This window comes from Ovis aries, chromosome Y (assembly GCF_016772045.2).
Source record: "Ovis aries strain OAR_USU_Benz2616 breed Rambouillet chromosome Y, ARS-UI_Ramb_v3.0, whole genome shotgun sequence".
Classification (NCBI taxonomy): domain Eukaryota; kingdom Metazoa; phylum Chordata; class Mammalia; order Artiodactyla; family Bovidae; genus Ovis; species Ovis aries.
Genome location: NC_082741.1, coordinates 16,336,659 through 16,343,533, shown reverse-complemented (window position 1 = coordinate 16,343,533; position 6,875 = coordinate 16,336,659). Strand labels below are relative to the sequence as shown.

The 6,875-nt window shown below is 37.1% G+C and overlaps 1 pseudogene; it reads left to right on the top strand.

Annotated features, from left to right (window-relative positions):
* Positions 1-1,216: 1,216 nt before the first annotated feature.
* On the top strand, positions 1,217-2,507 carry LOC132658994 (zinc finger protein 280B-like; annotated as a pseudogene).
* Positions 2,508-6,875: the final 4,368 nt, after the last annotated feature.

The window sequence follows — 6,875 nt, the reverse complement described above, 5'->3', positions numbered from 1 at the left end:
CTTAGTTATTAAGTGTTCTTTTAACCCCAGTTATGAAAAGGTACTAGATTCAGGGAAATGTTTTTTCTTCAGGTAGATGTGTTACTTGTTTTATTGTTTTAAAATGGCATAATGTTGATTGACTTTCCTATAATGAACCAACTTTGCATAACTCCCTAAATCCGATGTGATCGTGGTATACAGTCTTTTTTATATGCTGTTGGATTTTGTTTGCCAGTATTTTGTTGAGGACTCTTTCACCTGTATTCATAAGGGATATCGGTTGTGTGTGTGTGTGTGATGTCTCTGTCTGATATTGGTATGAGAGAAATACTGGCATCACTTTGCCTGCTATGTAGGGAAGAGACCTGTGGCATAAAGGATGAAGCATTGTTGGATATAAGTTTAGCCAGGATTAGAGGGAGAAATTTAGGATATATCAGTGTGGAATTGGGGTGAGATTATCAAACGAGTTCATTCTCAATTTCCTAGGCCTGTGTTAAGTGCTTGACATTGAATTATGCTGTTTGTTAACTATGTATAGATATATTATAGTTTGAATTTGCTACCTATTTTCTTTGTTAACATTTATGAAATTGGGATTTGTGAATCAGGTGTAATGTGCATTTAGGATACAGTTTCTTCCAATTTCACTACAAACCAAGATGCCATTGAATAGCTGATGCCTTTTCAAGAGAGCTGTTAACCTTAAGTCTAAGAAATAAGCATGTTTGTCTTTAAGATACAGAAACACATTTAAAAGTTATAAATTTGCCCAAGAAGATGCAACTGGTGTGTGGTTAACTTAGAATTCCAAATTAATCTTCTTTGACTCCAAAATCCATGTTTCTAACCACCGTACAACAGTGCTTTTGTAAAAATACTCGTCCTTTACATGTGATTTCACCTAATGATCAGTAGTGTTGGTTTTTTTTTTAATCTTTATTGTTTTAAATAGAAGAGATTAAAGTGAACATGCGACAAAGCTATGATTCTAGAGCCATGTAGACTTGTAGTCGTATTTTTTTCAGCTGTCATTGAGTCTGGTTGACACTCAGTGTCTTTGTCTGTAAGATAAGGGTGTGTATAAGTACTCTAGAGTTTTGGAGATAATCAAATAGCCCATTTTTCTGTACTTAACTAATCTGTAGTATGTTTATACTTAGGTGGCAGTTTGTATAAAGGAAGCACTGGGACTTGTGGCTGCATCCTCTAAGAATAAAAATATATTAAAAATATGGAACTACCATGTATGTTACATGAAGAAGAAGAAGAGCCAGAACTATGGAAAAGGGAGGGAGAAACCAAACAAGTAGATGATGATGATGATGATGATGAAGTGATCTTGGTTGGAGTGGAACATGGAAATGAAGATGCTGACGTGATCTTTGTTGGGATGACCTCAACTTCAAAACCAGTCGTTTCAAACATACTGAACAGAGTTACCCCAGGTTCATGTTCAAGGAGAAAAAGGTATGGTCACTTCAGGAAAGGTAATGCTCACAGATTACAGCCTGTTAGTCATGTGACTCCTACATCAGAAGCAAAGACTGTCTTGCCAGTTTCTGACTCTGAATCAAGATCAACAGATAGTCCTGTTATTATTGAACCTTTGTCTCAAGCTGATTATAAAAATATTTCACCACAAATAGTGCCTAATAGCTTTCCAAAGGAGTTATGTTCTTCTTTGATTACCTTCACAAGGTCATTGCAGCATCCAGTAGAAACAGCAGTTTCTGCAGGAGATATGAATAAAAGTCCTCATGTATCAAAGCGACTTTCCCTTGTGAAACAAATCACAGAAATCCCAGAAGGCCTAAACTCAGTGATGGCATTGTAGGGGAACATTCTTTAGATTTTTCCCCGTCAGGTATTTTTCATACAGTGACCACTCAGCAAAGCACACCAGACCGTGTCCATACCTCACTAGGCCATGTTCAGAATGGAGAACCTTGTCCAACACCTTTTCCAAAGGACAATGTTCATTGCAAGCCTGTAAGACCTTTAGGCGAAGATGGACTGACAAAAACTGATTTTCCAAGTTTAGCAGGTCCAGACAATACCGTTGATCCCACAGAAGGAAATCTGATTGTGTTACTTCGTGACTTCTACTATGGAGAGCGTAGAGGAGTTGGGCAGCCAGAACCGAAGACCCACACAGCGTTTAAATGCCTCAGCTGCTTGAAAGTTCAAAAAAATGTCAAGTTTATGAATCACATGGAGCACCATTTGGAGCTTGAGAGGCAGAGAGGTGACAGCTGGAAAAACCACACCACCTACCAGCATTGCCTTCGCCAGTTTCCTACTCCCTTCCAGCTGCAGTGTCACATTGAAAGTGTCCACACTCCCCAGGAGCCCTCCGCAGTCTGTCACATCTGTGAGTTGTCCTTTGAGACAGATCAGGTTCTCTTAGAGCACATGAAAGACAATCATAAGCCTGGTGAAATGCCCTATGTATGCCAGGTTTGCAATTACAGATCATCATTTTTTGCAGATGTGGATGCACATTTCAGAGCATACCATGGTAACACTAAGAATTTACTTTGCCCGTTTTGCCCGTTTTGTCTCAAAATTTTTAAAACTGCAGCACCCTACAGACTTCATTATAGAGGGCACTGGAAAAGAGTTTTCACCAGTGTTCCAAATGTCAGCTACAGTTTTTAACTTTCAAAGAGAAAAGGGAGCACAAGACCCAATGTCATCAAATGTTTAAGAAGCCTAAGCAGCTAGAAGGATTACCTCCTGAAACAAAAATTGTTATTCAGGTATCACTGGAACCCCTTCAACCAGGATTGGTGGAAGTAGCATCCATTACTGTGAACACATCTGATTCTGAATCATCACCCCCAAAATCTAAAAGTAGGAGGTCAAAAAAAGAAAAGAAAAATTAATTCTACTTTCAGTACGTCTGAAGCAAGTATTTCAGTCAAAGTTAAAAACTCCATTAAAAACAAACAAAAAAATCAAATTATAACATTATTCAATAATATCAAATATAGAGAAACCAATGGGTAATTTATGTGTTTTTGTTTTAAATAGAGGAAGTACAGTTTTGTTTGATCTGCATATTGAGATGTTATTTAAAAATCTATTATCTGTTTTTCATATAATTGTCTTAATGTAAAAAGGATGTGTGCATGTGTGTGTGTGAGAGAGAGAATGAGAGAAGTGGAGAAAGGAAAAGTAAGAACCTATTTTGGTATTTCATGTTACTTGTAAGTTTGAAAGCTCTACTATAATCTGTAGAGTGTTTTAGCAACGTAATTTTCAACTGTTTTCATGCCTTGAAGATCTCAGTATCAACTATATAGCCAGATTTGAATGTCACTCTCTGAAGTGCCTCTTGTGCTGATCTAAGATAACCTGGCTCTGAAAGCGTGCATTGGAGAAGTTGATGGAGAAGCTGTGATGTGAGTTTGCACCAGACATGGGATTTAATCAGTGAAGAGCTGTGGCTTCTTGCCCCAGCAGAGGAAGAGGCATACATTCACTCCAGGCATAGAGCCAAGGTAGAAGGAACCCTGTCTCAGAGTGTTTTTACCTAGCCCAGGGACATCTCAAGGAAGCCAACCATTAAAATGCCTGTGTTTGGTGAGAGACCCTTGCAAGCATCAGGCAGGCCCTGTGTATCATTGACTGCAGTTGGAGAAGCAGAGATAGTTAATAGAATGAGACGTGGTGTCTGTGGACCTCCTGTTGAGTGATCAAAAGGGGAATTTGATTCATTCCATCCCCTTTCCTATAGTCACAATGAGGTAGCCATATCTGTGTCACACACAGTAGTAAAGCAAGTTAAAATTCCCAAAGGAAAAAGAGCCTTGACATCCACTTTGATTTGTGCTGAACCCATAGTTTTAACTGAAAAGTATCAAACACAGGAAATCTGTTCAGTTTTTGAATGGGGGTAAATTGAGTTCTCTTACCCTTAAGCTACAATGGAGTTGTCCACGAATAGTAAATATAGTGGATACAAATAGTCCAGGGTGATTAAACCCTTTTTAGAACTTTTCCTTACCTTTTCCAGTTACATGTGTCTTACCCGAGTTGAACATGTGAAGATTTCAGTTTTGTATTTTATCTTGCCTTGAACACAAATGTAGTTCAGTTAACAGCTAATTCTTTGGGTGTGTAATTTCCCATTGTATCAAACTAATTGAGTTTCAGTCTTTCTTGACACAGTCTGAGTGCAAGAATTGTCTCATGTATTTCAGTAATTATCAGGTCATAGAGTTATCCTTCCTCTAATCTATCCAACCATCTAATCTGTGATTATACTTGTGGAAACCTTTTTTCTTGTGGTCTCCAAGGGTTCTTTCACAGACCTGTGGGGTACCCTCTAAGTATTGGTTCCTGAACATCAGCACACTTGGCTGCCTCCATAGGTTCTTGGAGTTGAGTCTCCTCCTGGAGTTGAATGTCACCCTTTCTCCACTTCTGGCACAGATACCTAGCAATCTCTGTGCACCATTCAAGGAAGCTGGCATCCTGTCTGTAGACCTGTGCCAGGAGCAATCTCTCCGTTTCCTCTTCCTTTCTCCTCCTCTTTGTCTCTCCCCACTCTCCCCTCTCCTCAATTTATTTAAGTCCTCTAAGCTTTCACAAAATGCTGGAAAGTGATAATCACCAAGGGGTTAGCATCCCTCTCAGAACTGAAGAGGAAGGACTACAGATGATTAATCTGTAGTGAATCTATTGTCTCCATTTTAGGTAATTTCCTGAGTGTAAATTCAAATTCAAATAAATTGCATTTATTTACTCAAAGCTTTATTGATTTATTTGCCCTGTGAATATTTTACTAGGCCTTTCCAGTTAGTTTACTTGGGCCAAAGCACTTTGCTAAGTGTCAGCTGAAACCACTTTTAGTTGTACCAAGAGTGTGTGTATGTGTTCTGGTCTCAGGTGAAAACTCTCTGTATCAATAAGTATGCAGACTATTGCATTCTTATCTCCTTTCTTCGATTTCTATAGTAAAAATACGAAATGTTTTAGTTATGTGTTTTTATTGTTGCCTAGTATTATCAACACTGTTGCTGTTAGTTGCTGTGAAGTATGCTCCTAAGGACTACAAGTTGTATTTATTGCCAAATTAAAAGGTTCCTGCAATAGGTCCCTGACTGCTCCTCTCTTCCATTCTCGGTCCTTCTACTCTACTATTTTCCCCACTAATGTACTCTTTTTGACAACACTGGCCTTGGTTTCCCCCCATCAAATTCCATTTCTTCCCGATCCCAAGACTGCAAGTGCTGTTCTTCTGGAAATGCTCTTCCCGCAGGCCTGCATGGCTTGCTACCTCCCTTGTTTGAGCTTCACCAATGCTGTTCAAATAACACAATCAAATCTCCAACCCCCTCTCTTTCCTCCTCCTCCTTAAAGGCACTTGATGTCTCTATCCTCTTCTTCCCTCTCCAGCCTAAATTTCCTAAATTTTCACAAAGAAAAAAAAGAAAGAAAAAAGAATAAGGAAGAGATAATAACATCAGGGCTTTGCTTCTTAGAATTAACTTAAGTCAGTTTCTGTGCCTGCAAATCAAAGATAGTTAATAGTGAGTTGAGTTCTTTCAGGAGCTTCCTCTGTTTTTCTATTGATACCTCTATATTTTGTTCACACAATGATACTTTGTTTTCTTTACAAATATATTGAAGATTTGTCAAGATTACTATTTTGTTACTGCCCTTTGTGAATTTCCTTGTCTGCTTTGCTTGTTCTTTCAGGTAAAATTTATTATTTTATTAATGTTGCCAAAACATTATAAGTAAAATTAGTATTTATTTCTGCTGTCTTTTTACAAATAACATGGCATATTTTTATTTTTTTAAATAATCGTATTGTGTTGGCCAGTTCTAAACTTCTAAACAGTGATGTGTAAATGGGCTTTCTTGTTCTGAGTACCATCGAAAGCAATGAGTATCTGGCTTAATAAATTTCCGTTTCTGCTTTTAAATCTTGAAGAGAATTGTTTTATTGGATAGTTTACAACATTTGTTGAGACATTTACTATTCCTTCCTTCTCCTTTCCTTTGTTTTTCTTGCTATCTTCCCTTGTCTCTCTTCCTCTTTCTTTCCTTCCCTTTCTTTCCCCAGGTTGTTGCTTGACTGGACCTTTCTGAAACAAAAGTAATTCCACTCAGAGTTGAATGTTATCCTCTCAGAATCCCATTTCGTTCCTCATTTCTAGTATTGGAATTAACCTCCCTGTCCCCTTATTAGATTTGCCACAGTTGTATCAATGTTTCTGATTTTCTTTTTCCAAGAAGCAGCTCTTGTCGTCTTATCCCAACAAGCTTTATTTTTGTGGTTTTTTCTATTTTTGTTTCAATTCATATATACTTTCTACATTCTTTAGGATTTTTTTTTCTTTATAACTCTGTATTTTAGAAGCTTTCTTTACAATTTTTTCCAGTAAATAGATTTACAGTGTTGAATTTCAGATGTATATCAGAGTGATTTAGTTATGCAGATACGCATCTATTCTTTTGTAGGTTCTTTTCCATTATAGGTTATTACATGATACTGAGGATTTCTTTTCTTTTGTTTTTCCATAGACGGTTTAGGGGTTGACCTATCTTTATTTAGCAATTTTGTCTGAATCCCAAATATTTTTATGTATACATGTTTTTTAATTAAAATTTCACTGTCTAAGATTTTTGGCAAGTTGATTCCAAAGAGTTCACTATTTTCAGGCTGAATGTTTTCATTTATTGTTTACTGAGAATTAAGTTTTCCTTGGAGCTCTGAGGGTATGTGTGTATATAGACTGACATGTCTATATATGCATCCTTTTCAGATTACTACATGTTTTAAGATATGTAAATGTATTTTCAAAGATATTTTCTGTTTGTATGGTAAAAATATGAAATGTTTTAATTCTAGAAATTTGTTCCCCCAAATGAATATA